This window comes from Homarus americanus, unplaced genomic scaffold, assembly GCF_018991925.1.
Source record: "Homarus americanus isolate GMGI-L3 unplaced genomic scaffold, GMGI_Hamer_2.0 scaffold24057, whole genome shotgun sequence".
NCBI classification, from domain to species: Eukaryota; Metazoa; Arthropoda; class Malacostraca; order Decapoda; family Nephropidae; genus Homarus; species Homarus americanus.
In genome coordinates this window covers 585217-599951 of record NW_024746050.1, presented here as the reverse complement: position 1 = coordinate 599951, position 14735 = coordinate 585217, and positions in this window count along the sequence as shown.

The window sequence follows — 14735 nt, the reverse complement described above, 5'->3', positions numbered from 1 at the left end:
ACACCCCCCTTCCTCCCCCTCTTCCTACACCCCTCCTCCCTCTTCCCACACCAACACCCCCCTCTTCCTCCTCCCTCTTCCTACACCAACACCCCTCTTCCTCCCTCTTCCTACACCCCTCTTCCTCCCTCTTCCTACACCAACACCCCTCTTCCTCCCTCTTCCTACACCCCTCTTCCTCCCTCTTCCTACACCAACACCCCTCTTCCTCCCACTCCCCTTCCTAAGTACCCTATCCTACCCTGTCTCCCTTTCCCACAGTCCTAACAGGTCACGACGTTGTTTAATATAACCATTATTGTTTTTAGGCCCACATGGTTCACAATATAATTGGCCCAAGGCTTAATGATTAGGTTAGGTTAGGTTTGGGTTTATAAAGACTGGGTTCCCCATTACACCTACAACCATCTATAGAAAACGTCAAGTCGAATGTCACAGAAGTAATTATTCGGTTCTGGGAAAGATAAGACAAACGTAGCGAGTAAGACTAACACGACAGTCTGATACACAGTCACAACCTACACACGAACACATACACTGGGTACTAATGTTTGCCCGGGTTACAATGTTACCCGGATAGTAGGTGTCAATAACAGGGCCTTGGTTCATTGGCCAAGAATGCCTTATGACACGTCATTTTTATATGAAGTTATAAAGATGTACTTTACTTCTTCGTATTTCTCTTCAAATAAACTGTTGTTAGTTATGAACAAATAATTGAGACAGTTTGAAACAAATTTCTGGGCCACTCTGACATTACATTGTAAACTATATAAATGTTTTTAATGTGGGTATTTGTGTCTGTATGATCCTGTGTGTACTTGTTTCGTCGCAGGTGTGTGTGTGAGGGTTGGTTGTATATAAGAATATGTAAACAGTTAGCCATGAAATATGTGAACATCTGCCAAGTTCTTCAGTGAGTTCCATTGCTGTTGACATGCAGAAAGTAACACCAAACACAGTTGCCTAAGTTTCTGTTTACATTGGTAGACTTAGACAGTCGAGGTGGCAAATGATGGCGGTGATAAGAGCCCAAAAGACATACTTATACTGTAGCAACTCCCAGACCTGTCATACTACTCTTGTTTCTCTTTATATTGACTTGTGACGTCATGACGTGATATACTACAATGAGTGATTGTCATGTTCTGAGCTGTGACATGATACGTGTGTGTGTGTGTGTGCACCTTGTTCTTTACGACTCCCTAGTGAACACAGCCACTGAACGAGTTGGTCGATGAGGCGGGTGTCGACTCAGTGTTTGTGGTGCCGATATAATATTTGGTATTAAACTCTAAGTCTTACACGCTCAATATTTATTGACAATATTTAAATGTTGACAATATAATTGACTATGAGAGGTTGGTATTGATGATATTAACAATATAAAATATTTATGGAATCTGGATTGATGAGTTTAAAAACATTTCTAAATTTTCAAATAATTTTTGACCGTGTGAGGTTAATATTGTCAGTATTGGACCAGTACAGGCGCCATGGAGTGCACAAGTATAGCCTACTGCTGGTCTTGCTGGTAGCGACAGTGTGTTACCTACCCAAACAAAAAGTGAAACTCAGGATGTGTTGTTACGATTTATTCGGATATAAGAAATTACTGAAGTTATGGGATGTCACATCAAAGGATTATATGGACAAAGTAAAGAAAATTGCAGCTAATGACAAGTTGTTAGTTATTCTCAAAGAAAGTAAGAAAGATGCGGTTTGAAAATAATAGTGAAGATCACAGGCTGAACCGTCTCCAACTGATTCAGCAGGTTTGTATGAGTGTATTTGTGTCACTTAATAAGCCACCCCTTCACCACGCCTCCAGTTATTACGTTTTTTAATGCAAAAGACAAGATTACAACAGCTTTATGAGGCCACATTTTTATCTGCACTCATTTAGTGACTGGTTGACAAGGTTGTACACCATACAAGTGAGGTAAACACCATACAAGTATACCATATATAAGGTATACACCATACAAGTATAACTCAGTGAACATACAACAACCACACACCTGACTCTCACCCCACCAGTCTGCTGTGAGTGTCATAGATGAGGTCTAATGTAATCAACAACCACACACCTGACTCTCACCCCACCAGTCTGCTGTGAGTGTCATAGATGAGGTCTAATGTAATCAACAACAACACACCTGACTCGAGAATCCTCATTAAGGTATTTTGTTCACCTGGTTGGCTCTGTCGCCAGGTGTTCCACACATTGATCATCTAACAAAAGATTTGAATCTAAACAAAAATACTGAAATGTTTTACAAAGGTGAATGGCTTTACTATTATGGTCTTACAGGTGACAAAATGATTGATTGAAACATTAATGCATTCTTATCACGTATACTGTATGGTGTATACTTGCATGATATGTATACTGTATACTCTTATGATGTGTATCAATATGACGTATACCTGTTATTGTCTCTTCTTAGATTTGTAGTTTTTGTAAAGGTGCAAACATGTGTGTGTGTGTGTGAGTGTATGCGTGTGTTTGTGAGTGTATGTGTGTGTGTGAGTGTGTATGTGTGTGTGTGTGTGAGTGTATGCGTGTGTTTGTGAGTGTGTATATCTATGTACTGTATATGTATGTATCTATGTGAGTGTGTACATTATGAGTGTGTGTGTGTGTGTGTGTCAATATGTGCCAAATACAGTGTGTGTAAAGTTTCATAAATAAAATCACCATTTATTGTCATACAGTCTTTTATTTACGCCAACACAATGGAAATAATTTATGACATGATCCAACCCGTCACCATCATGACGGTGACAACAACGCCCAATATATTGAACAAACCTTTATATATATTTTTTAGCCAGTACTCATCAGCTGTCATGTTCAATTGTTCATTTTCTCTCTTCTCAATACACAACACAGGTGAACAACAGTTGTGTACGATCATTTTTCGGAGATTATGAGAGCAATGGTGACGTGATGATAACATGGTGACGTGATGGTGACGTGATGGTGACGTGATGATAACATGGTGACGTGATGGTGACGTGATGGTGACGTAATGATGACGTGGTGGTGACGTGTTGATTCATCATTTAACATTATCACACACACCAGACATACACGATATAATTCACATCTCATGTTAACTGCCCCAATAAAAGTACAAGACATTTATCTCAATAAAGGGTTATTTTTACAAAGATCATTTTGATATTTTAATTTATACTGTAAGATCGAAAACAGGTCGTTTTTATAATTAAATACATTTATACTATAAGATTGATAACAGGTCGTGTTTATATATCTATTCATACAGACAGATCGTTTTTTATAAAGTCATCAACACTGTGAGGTTGAGAAAATGTGTTTTTTTAACCCGACACGGGAGTTAAATACAGCTTCTCTCTGGTGACTAGAACGTAAAAGCTACATTTGGTGTGGGTAAAGGGAGACCTGACAGGGATGAGTGTCGTTCTTCTCACAACCAGAGAAGTTCAACCACATATAATATTGATTTTATCGTTAGCGGTAAAGTTCACGTGTAGATGATCGTCTTCTTAAAGGTTCTGTCAGTCTGTCAGTTAGTAATTATTAGGGTACTGTAGTCCTTTGTGACCTTCTTTCAAACTCCTCTATGTTAATAGCTCCATGTTAATCGCTCCACGTTAATAGTTCCACGTTAATAGCTCCATGTTAATAGCTCCACGTTAATAGCTCCACGTTAATAGCTCCACGTTAATCGCTTCACGTTAATAGCTCCACGTTAATAGTTCCACGTTAATAGCTCCATGTTAATAGCTCCACGTTAATAGCTCCACGTTAATAGCTCCACGTTAATAGTTCCATATTGATAGCTCTCGTCCCAGGTTAAATTAGGTGGGGAAACATTAGTACTAGGAGGGGAGGAAGGGAGGGGTCTGGAGAAGCACTGAACAGATCAAGAAGAATAATGTGTCATTAGAGAACTGATTATATGCCTCCACTGGCTTTATGGTTCAATACTGTTAAACAAACAAATGAATATAGAGCTCTCAATACATGATATAAAACCACTATATCCGGTTCAGTCTCAGTCCTACATCGAAGGTTGTCGTGATGGCCATAACAAAGTCCCACATTACATAACAGACAGACAGACACGGCAGAGAGAGAGAGAGAGAGAGAGAGAGAGAGAGAGAGAGAGAGCAAAAATGTGATATTCAAATATCTATTGCAACAATCAACACAGGATCAAACTCTGAAGATGACGAAGTTGTAAGGAATATATTGGTGGGGTGTTTGACAGGCCCGGAGAGTCGTGTCGCAGGTCGTCAGGCGCAATTGTCGAGTCGCGGAGGCTGACAATAGTACTAGACGAACACCTGCTGTAGTGGTGGCAGGCGAGCAGCAACAGGGTAAACACGAACACACCTTTATACCTGTATTTGATTATGCTGGATTCGCTGAGTAGTGTTCCTAGTCTTGAAACTTATATCCAAGTTCTAGAATAATAAATTCAATTCCCTGACGTTTACTGGGTGTGAAAGCCTCTTGCCACATTTATCAAGACTTTAGGAAATACTTTTATCCTCGAGGGTATTGCAGGTAAGGGGTTCTTAGGGCTCCGGGGTCAGGTCGGGTTTAGGGGCTAACGATTGATCCTGAATTAAAACTGATATGATATAACGTTTGAGGCTGTTTGTATTATTTCAGTGTTACAATCCTGGCAGTGTTGGCCCTACAGACTGTACACCGTGACTCACGTCTTGCGTGCAGGACGGAAATAGAGAACCACAGATAGATAACCTCATAATCCATAATCATTGTGTAATACTGGTTTTAGCCAATGATGAAGCAGAACATATGACGTTGCACCGGTTTTAGCCAATGATGAAGCAGAACATATGACGTTGCACTGGTTTTAGCCAATGATGAAGCAGAACATATGACGTTGCAACCAGAACATATGAGATATGATAACAGCATATGATAACATATGATCATTGATGAACATAATCACTGGTTTTAGCCAATGATGAAGCAGAACATATGACGTTGGTTTTAGCCAATGATGAAGCAGAACATATGACGTTGCACCGGTTTTAGCCAATGATGAAGCAGAACATATGACGTTGCACTGGTTTTAGCCAATGATGAAGCAGAACATATGACGTTGCACCTGGTTTTAGCCAATGATGAAGCAGAACATATGACGTTGCACCGGTTTTAGCCAATGATGAAGCAGAACATATGACGTTGCACTGGTTTTAGCCAATGATTCACGCCAATGATTTAGCCTGGTTTTAGCCATATGAACAGATGCACAAGCAGAACATATGACGTTACACTGGTTTTAGCAATGATGAAGCAGAACATGATGAAGTGATAGAACATATGACGTTGCACTGGTTTTAGCCAATGATGAAGCAGAACATATGACGTTGCACTGGTTTTAGCCAATGATGAAGCAGAACATATGACGTTGCACTGGTTTTAGCCAATGATGAAGCAGAACATATGACGTTGCACCGGTTTTAGCCAATGATGAAGCAGAACATATGACGTTGCACTGGTTTTAGCCAATGATGAAGCAGAACATATGACGTTGCACCGGTTTTAGCCAATGATGAAGCAGAACATATGACGTTGCACTTGTTTTAGCCAATGATGAAGCAGAACATATGACGTTGCACCGGTTTTAGCCAATGATGAAGCAGAACATATGACGTTGCACTGGTTTTAGCCAATGATGAAGCAGAACATATGACGTTACACTGGTTTTAGCCAATGATGAAGCAGAACATATGACGTTGCACCGGTTTTAGCCAATGATGAAGCAGAACAAAGTATAACATCTGACGTTATACCGTACTTAACCCTTTACAGGATAAGGTATTTTCTCACCTGAATAAAATCATGTCTCATAATCAGAATAAAAAACCTTAGTGCCACAGCGAACAATGTAAACACTAATAAGACCAAGAACTAATAGCTTTATTCTTAAGAGGTCACATGAAGGGTAGGGGAGTCATATAGCCTCATCGAGCCATGATACTCCAGACCTCATCATTCTTTAAACATACTCAATGGCTTTAAACAAACGGCTCCCTGTACTAATTCCTCACAGTTCTAATGATACCCCAACGTAATGGTTAGGTTGGGTAAAGCTAGATTTAAGCTGGAATCTATTGGGAATGGAAGATCGTTTTGAGCCTGAGAGAACAACTCCGGAGACCATCTGAGCTGCAACCACAACAACGACGTCGAATACATATATACGGCCTTTCGTTGGTCATACACACACTAATGACTTCGGTCCAGTTATTCCGGTTTGATATCATCCTCAGAGAACACCAGGATCCGTTTATATACATATATATAATATATGTAGATCATAGAGGCACCGATTGATATCATTTGAATATGAAGCTTATTTATGTAGATGTACAAAATGTTATACCATAGTGTGGGAGAGAATGGAGGGGGGGGGGGGCAGTCAACACGGACAATAGTTGTTGATAGATTATTAAACGAAGTCAAAAGGTAAAGTGAGCAAAATTTAATGAGAGAGATTTGACACAGAGAGAGAAAGAAAGAAAAAATGAAAGAGTTGAGACGGGGAGAGAGAGAGAGAGAGAGAGAGAGAGAGAGAACTGAAGAATTTAAAAACCGTTTCATTCCAAAACAACATTCACGACTGTTAAAAATAAAATGTAGTAACTCCATTTCACAAAAACGAACATATGAGTCATGCAATAGGTCGGTGCACACAGTTAATATTGTCACACACACACGCGCGCACACACACACACACACACACACACACACACACACACACACGCGAGAAACACCTTAATAACGTTTCTTTTTTTATTTCAACGTGGTATTTACTCGTTGGCAACTTAATCATGCAGCTCAAGAATTAACCAATCAGATAATGAGATTCACCGTCAACTAAGCGCTTGTGTTACTCGGGTAAAGTATTTGAACAGGAACCTTTGACACACCTACTGTATACATAACCAGACACATTATTGTTTGACATCACGAATCTAAAAATCAAATCAAAGTGTGTGTGTGAACGTTGGAGATAGGAAGATTAATTCCATGTGTACGATAAGAGGGAATTAAGACCTGGAACTATATCTACTGGGTCGGGAATTAAGCTTCAGATCAATGTATACATAATGTTGAGAACTAAACGACAAGACAGACAGATGGAGCTGGTACTAGGAACAGAGAGAAGTGAGTTAGAGAGTTCAGACTAGTATCATAGTGACTAGGAACCTCTGAATATTGTAGGTTACAGTCCACAACACACTTTAGTAACATGCATAAGTAACTGTACTTTGATAAGTAACAGTAAAGTGCTTGAGGTGGGGTAAGGGAGGTCAATCTATTATTATTATTATTATTATTATTATTATTATTATTAAATTTATTATATATTTTTTGTATCAGTAGCACCATAAAGCTGTAATAATGGTCATCATCAATGTTCTATAACCATTACTATTAATAAACCCATCATCATCATCATCATCATCACCATCATCATCATCATCATCACCATCATCATCATCATCACCACCATCATCACCATCACCATCATCATCATCACACAAAAAAGCTCGGCAAGAAACTATATAAAAGTTGGTGTAGTTTTCTTGCCACGTTAACAGCATAATTATCTACCCTCCCCAAAACACTCCGCCTGACCTTGGTGACACAGGGGCGCGTCGTAAAGTCTAATGAGACAAACAGTGAAGAAAGCCCACTAGTTTAACCCCTGTTTACTGTGACACGTCGGTGGGTGGTCACGTAGGTCCTCTCAGGTTCTTAACAGGTCCTAGTTCTCGTAGTTAGGTGTTAATAGGTCGTTAGGTGGTTCCCTGTGTTAATAGGTCGTTAGGTGGTTCCCAGCGTTAATAGGTCGTTAGGTGGTTCCCAGCGTTAATAGGTCGTTAGGTGGTTCCCTGTGTTAATAAGTCGTTAGGTGGTTCCCTGTGTTAATAGGTCGTTACGTGGTTCCCAGTGTTAATAAGTCGTTAGGTGGTTCCCAGTGTTAATAAGTCGTTAGGTGGTTCCCAGTGTTAATAAGTCGTTAGGTGGTTCCCAGTGTTAATAAGTCGTTAGGTGGTTTACAGTGTTAATAGGTTTTAGGTGAGTCCAGTGTTGAAGTGGGTCGTTGGGTAGTTCCCAGTGTTAATAGATCGTTGGGTGGTTCCCAGCGTTAATAGGTCGTTAGGTGGTTCCCAGTGTTAATAGATCGTTAGGTGGTTCCCTGTGTTAATAGGTCGTTAGGTGGTTCCCAGTGTTAATAAGTCGTTAGGTGGTTCCCAGCGTTAATAGGTCGTTAGGTGGTTCCCAGCGTTAATAGGTCGTTAGGTGAGTCCCAGTGTTAATAGGTCCTTCTAAGGTTGATTCAAATTCAAGTGTAATCTTGATGCATGTGAGGCAAAGTTCATAATTATGCTGAGCAACGCTGCCTAGCAACAGAGACAAGTTTGTGTTTTTATTAACCAGGTTGTCACGCGACGCGTCTTAACACACGGTGAAGCAGAGCCTAAAAAAGTTTAAAGTCTTTTACATCTACACAAGACGTAGTATAAATGAAATTGTGCCAAGGTTGAGGGTGATCCCTTCATAAACGTGACTCTGGCCAAATGAAACAAGTTATTATAGGGAACACGAGACAATAGCTTAACGCAGTTTACATTTCGTAATGATTTTTTCTGACCTACATCTACGGTGCTGCTATACTACTTAACCTAAAATGTAATTATCATTATTACACCCGAGATATATTTCACAAAATATCACAAGTGTAATTTTGTTATATTCCGTCATAATAACACCACAAAGAAGACGATATTTTTCTAAGGGATTAGCCCGCACCCGGGCACAGGTCAATGACCCACATCAGGGCCTGGGGGCGAAAATATAATAATAATAATAATAATAATAATAATAATAATAATAATAATAATAATAATAATAATAATAATAATAATAATAATAATAATAATAATAATAATAATAAAATAAAGAAAAAAGATCAATAGTTAGAAACAATATAGGTATGTTGTGTTGTCAATGGTAAGAGAAACAATTGAAACCCTGCAATTGTGTGTAAATGAGGCAGAAAGTCAGACCTGCAACCTGGGACTTGGTCACAATTTTTGTGATGCCATATGGCAGCAGGGTCTACCATTGGACAATACATTATGCTTCCAATATATTCCCAGGTGGTAGTACCTCCCTGTTTGACAGCTGCCTACTACCTACTCATTATTTCGTAAAACAAAAACATTTGAGTATATTATCAAATATTAATTCCTATTTTTTAATAAATTTGAAACGTCATTTGTAGTCTGGCGGGGCCGCCACGTGTAGTGGAAGAGCTGGAGACAAATACTGAGAGAGGCTTGGCAGCTCACGTCCCCATTGGGGCTCAAATATCAGACCTCCGTAATGAATGTAGCAAGAATTTAGGGAAGGAGCACCTGCAGGCAAGCGGTCCTGGAATAACCAAACTTTACAATGGCAGCAGTCAAACATATAAAAGTGGGAGGGGCGAGGGGAGAGAGGAGGAGAGGGAGAGGAAGGGGAAAGCCTGATCACATTTCCTGTAAGGTAAGAATGTCGTTTCGATATTCCTGTAGTTGGTGGACGAGAAGGAGAAGGGGGAGGGTAGGTCGACTGAGGGGGAGGAGGAGCAGAATGAAGAAGAGAGTTACAGGAAGGAAGGAAGGAAGGAAGGAAGGAAGAGACTTGTGACGGAAGGAAAGGGAAAGAGGATTCTAGTGACGGTAGGGAGAAAGAGGAGTCGAGTAACGGGAGGGGGAAGAAGAAGAAAGTGACGGGAGGGGGAAGAGGAAAAGAGTGACGGGAGGACGGATGAGGAGGATAATGACGGGGAGGTGGGGAGGAGAAGTGGGATGACTTTAGTGACTGGAAGATCAATCTAGCGCTAGGGAAATGACGAGGGATGATTAGGCAAGGTTGGTGGAAACACGGGACAAGGGAAAGTCACCAGAGGGAAGTGGGTGAACAGGTGACGTAGGAATGATATAGAAGGCTGAGACGGTGGACTGGACAGGGTCAATGGAAATAGGTCGTGGACAAGGTTAGTGGACAGGGAATGTTGTATATATAGACAGAGGATGGTAAACGATGGACAGGGGCAAGGAATGACAGGGAGGAAGGGAGAAGGGGTGACTCATCTAGTGAGAACAGTTTGAAAGAAGATTTTTAAAACGATTGTAAATGAAATCAGGAAAAGTGTTTGAAGAGAAAGCATCAGGAATAAGAACAAGTGATGACTAAAAGAAAAAGAAGAAAGTAGGATTGAAAGTGAATAAAACATTGGAAATATAGGCAAAGAATACTTAAAGGTGAAAAAATAAATAAACACTGACATAACTGAGCTGGGATAGTACCGAGAGGGATGTGAACCAACTCACTCTCAAGCCTAAAAGTTGCTTCTAAAATATTAGGGTGACGGATAACACATCACTCTAACACCTATGAGCGTGACCTGGATCCCAAAACTGACCAAATCTTAACCTGTATATAAGCATTGGTGGGACAGGTGCAGTGGTGTTCACGTGTTAAAGATGTGGTGATGTATATTTATATAACACAAATACAATTAAAGGCTACCAAGATCTAGTTATTTATATAAGGTGGCACTTTTTCACCTATTTTGAGCCTGTGATGAGTCCCTCTGGTCCCAACTGTTGTGATCATCGGAAATGGTCCATTATCGAAGGCTTATTATCTTGGGAGTTACCAATACATCAATCAAGGATGAAAGCTATGGCTTTAATGTTGTTGATGTCATCATGACGACACGGAACTATACTACAGCGCTCGTCAACGAGACTAACATGATGGCCACGGACCTGAACGAGGAAGAGGAACCAAGCTCAACGAGATAGACACGTGGGCGATGGGCGAGAACGAACCTTACAGAAGACGGCACCTCCAACACGAACGAGCCTTACAGAACGGCTACGAATACGAACGATATCACAAAATTCCAGAAACTCGTTGGCATTTACGAAGTTACGAGCATCTGGAGGTACAACAGGTGAGCGAGGTGGACAGGTGTGTGTACAGGTGTGTGTGTGTGTGTGTACAGGTGTGTGTGTACAGGTGTGTGTACAGGTGTGTGTGTGTGTGTACAGGTGTGTGTGTGTACAGATGTGTGTGTGTGTGTGTGTGTACAGGTGTGTGTGTACAGGTGTGTGTACAGGTGTGTGTGTGTGTGTGTGTACAGTGTGTGTGTGTGTACAGATGTGTGTGTGTATAGGTGTGTGTACAGGGTGTGTGTGTGTATAGGTGTGTGTACAGGTGTGTGTGTGTATAGGTGTGTGTACAGGTGTGTGTGTGTGTGTGTGTGTGTATAGTGTGTGTGTGTGTGTGTATAGGTGTGTGTACAGGTGTGTGTGTGTGTGTGTGTGTGTATAGGTGTGTGTACAAGTGTGTGTGTGTATAGGTGTGTGTACAGGTGTGTGTGTGTGTGTGTGTGTGCAGGTGTGTGTGTGTATAGGTGTGTGTACAGGTGTGTGTGTGTATAGGTGTGTGTACAGGTGTGTGTGTGTATAGGTGTGTGTACAGGTGTGTGTGTGTATAGTGTGTGTGTGCAGGTGTGTGTGAGTTTGTGATAGGGGAAATTAACAAACATTGTTTACCCTGCCTTATACATGCATAAATCCCCATAGAAAAAAACCCACATCTATTGTTCATAGTGGACTGATGGTCGTGAAAAAGCACGACTACAGTAAGAGGTGGAGCGTTATTCCTGACGCTTCGCCACTAGACTTGTGAGGAAACGTCGGGAATAAAACTTCATCTCTTAGTAGTGTTTTCCTTCACTACCAAATACATACCCATCTCCCTCACGACCAAACACACGTCTCAACACAGCGGCAAATGATCCACCCTCACCCGTACGCTGACGATGACAGGCTACCTCCCTAGACCCTAAGACGAACGTGGCGGCTTATTGACACACCAGCAAAGGAAAAGAAAGACGGAAAGAAAAAAGTTCCTTCCGTTCAGAGTCGAAAGGAGAACGATGTGGGAAAGGCCTTGGAGCCAAACTTCCTGCATTTATAGCTCATGGGAGGAGGGACCATGCAGCGGGACCTGAGGGCTGGGGCTGTGTGGGGAGTGTGTGGGGGGCAGTGGGGTGTGTGTGTGTGTGGGGAGTGTGTAGGGGGGTGGGGGAGGTGTGGGGAGGTGTGTGTGGGAGTATGGAGGTGTGGGGAGGGGTGTGTGGGGAGGTGTGTGGGGGAGGGGTGTGTGGGGGAGGGGTGTGTTGGGGAGAGGTGTGAGGGGAGTATCGGAGGTGGGGAGGGGTGTGTGGGGAGGGGTGTGTAGGGGGAGGGGTGTGTTGGGGAGAGGTGTGTAGTGGGAGTATCGGAGGTGGGAGGGGTGACAATAGACCCAGATTGTGTCCTCACGCCCTAAGGTAAACTTCACCTGTATAAGTACAGTAATATCCAAGAGCCGCTTCACTTATTGTTGGTTAGAGACAAGTTCATCCTCTGGTCTCTCACTAAACCCTTGTGTTATGAAATGCTGCTAAGAGATAATACTTTACTCGTACAAGGCATTATACATGTTTCTAATTCTTCCTTATCTCTCTACAGTCTCTCGGTGTCTCCCCGACTAGCCATTAATCTAAGAGTCATGAAACACACCCATGGCAAAAGTGACGTGTCTTTATAAAACATCATCCACCTTCACCCTCCTTTACACCACCAATCCTAACGCTTCCCTCCCACTCATCTCCTTTACACCACCAATCCTAACGCTTCCCTCCCACTCATCTCCTTTACACCACCAATCCTAACGCTTCCCTCCCACTCATCTCCTCTATAACCACCTCCCGGCATCCCCTCTCCTTATCTCGCGTGGTTAGCATCCCTGGTGGCAGGGCCACGTGGCCCCGGGCGGCACGGCAGTGACAGTAGAGCGGGCCGGGCGCTGTGTCGGGGGAGCCGATATTTCGGCTTGAAAGATGCTGCGCTGGAGAATTTTAAACTAAGGAATCGACACATTTGAAAGAATCAGCTGCAGGGAATGGTGGCAGATTTTCTCTCCGCCTTTTTATTACATCAATAATCGGGTGGCAATTTGGGTTTTATGTATGGCTCGTTATATCAGTATTCTGCAGCAGAGAAAATATGGGGGCATCTGTCACGGAGGTGGGGCATGATGGGGGAGGGGAACAAGAGAGGGAGATGAGTGGGGTAAGGAAAAGTTATTTGGAGAGGGAAGGAGAAAGGGAAGGTTGGGTATTAAGGAAACTCTTCCCTAACACTGGCAGTAGTCAACAGTGTCCGGGGTGACAGTCACTCGCTAATGATCTTGGCAGCTTCATCAATATTCTTACTCAGACACAACTCTCAATATTCCCTGTACATCGAGAGGGAACAACACAAGTTTTCCACCAGTTGACTTAAAAGAGTCGCTGATGCTCGGGAACTAATATCTAGACTAAACGCGAAGTCTTCCCCTGCACTCACCTGAAGGAACTCTATTAATTAAGACAAATATGACCAAGAATTCATCATTATCTTCGTCATGTAGAACATTAAACATAATTCCTCACTAATAAACAACAGTATTAGTTAGGTCAAAAGAGGCATGTATTAGATTAATTAAACACAGCGAACACTTAGAAAACATTCATTACTGGAAGGAATAATATGACAATATATATTAAACTAATAAAATTGGAGAAGCATAGATTGGAGCATCTTTATGTGACCTACAGTAGTTATTGTACAGTATAGGTAATCATATATGAATAATTATCACTTTTACTTTATTATCTCTTTTAAACTTCCGCTTTAATTCTTGATTAAAATCGGACTTTTTTCTTTTAATTCTGTTGGTGTTTTAGTTCGACAAGTAAGGTTTAACGGATTTAAAACTAATTGGTTTGTAGTTTTATATAATTTTTTCGTAGATTTGTAAAGAACAAGAAAAACAATAACAAAAGTCCAAATTTGCGTCACTTTACATGAGGTATACCATTACCCGTCTCAGCGAGGGGTAATGCTACACACTTACTGAAGCCAAAGAGGAAAATATACCTACACTACCTCGGCCAACACCACATATACGATAATTTCTTACGTGGTGTCCTCAGTCTCTCTCTCGTGGCTCATGACCTACAGAAATGGGCAGCCAGAATTAATTCACCGTTGGAGTAAAAATAACGCCAGCCTGCGCCCCTGACGGACTTACAATACGTGGAAAAATAAAACCGGTAAAATAGGGTTTTTATTTAATATACTTTTCACCCTGTCCTCTCTCTCTCTCTCTCTCTCTCTCTCTCTCTCTCTCTCTCTCTCTCTCTCTGTAGTGATTTCTAGATAATTGAAAGTGAACTTAACCTAACCCGAACTTAACCTAACCCGAACTTAACCTAACCCGAACTTAACCTAACCTAACCTAACCTAATCAATACAGAGGCACACGCACTGTCCAATCAACTACAATAGTGCTTTCGCCCCTGCCACTGAACCACGATCCCCGAGATTCAGACTCATGAATCTGAAGTATTTATAGACAAACTAATGTACCAGTTTACTGCGAGGAGACTTGATATGATGACAGGTATGGTGGCCTCGACGGTGCCCTAAACCCGAGGACGACCTTCAAGTGCTAAGACTGCCTCGACGGTACCCTAAACCCGAGGACGACCTTCAAGTGCTAAGACTGCCTCGACGGTACCCTAAACCCGAGGACAACCTTC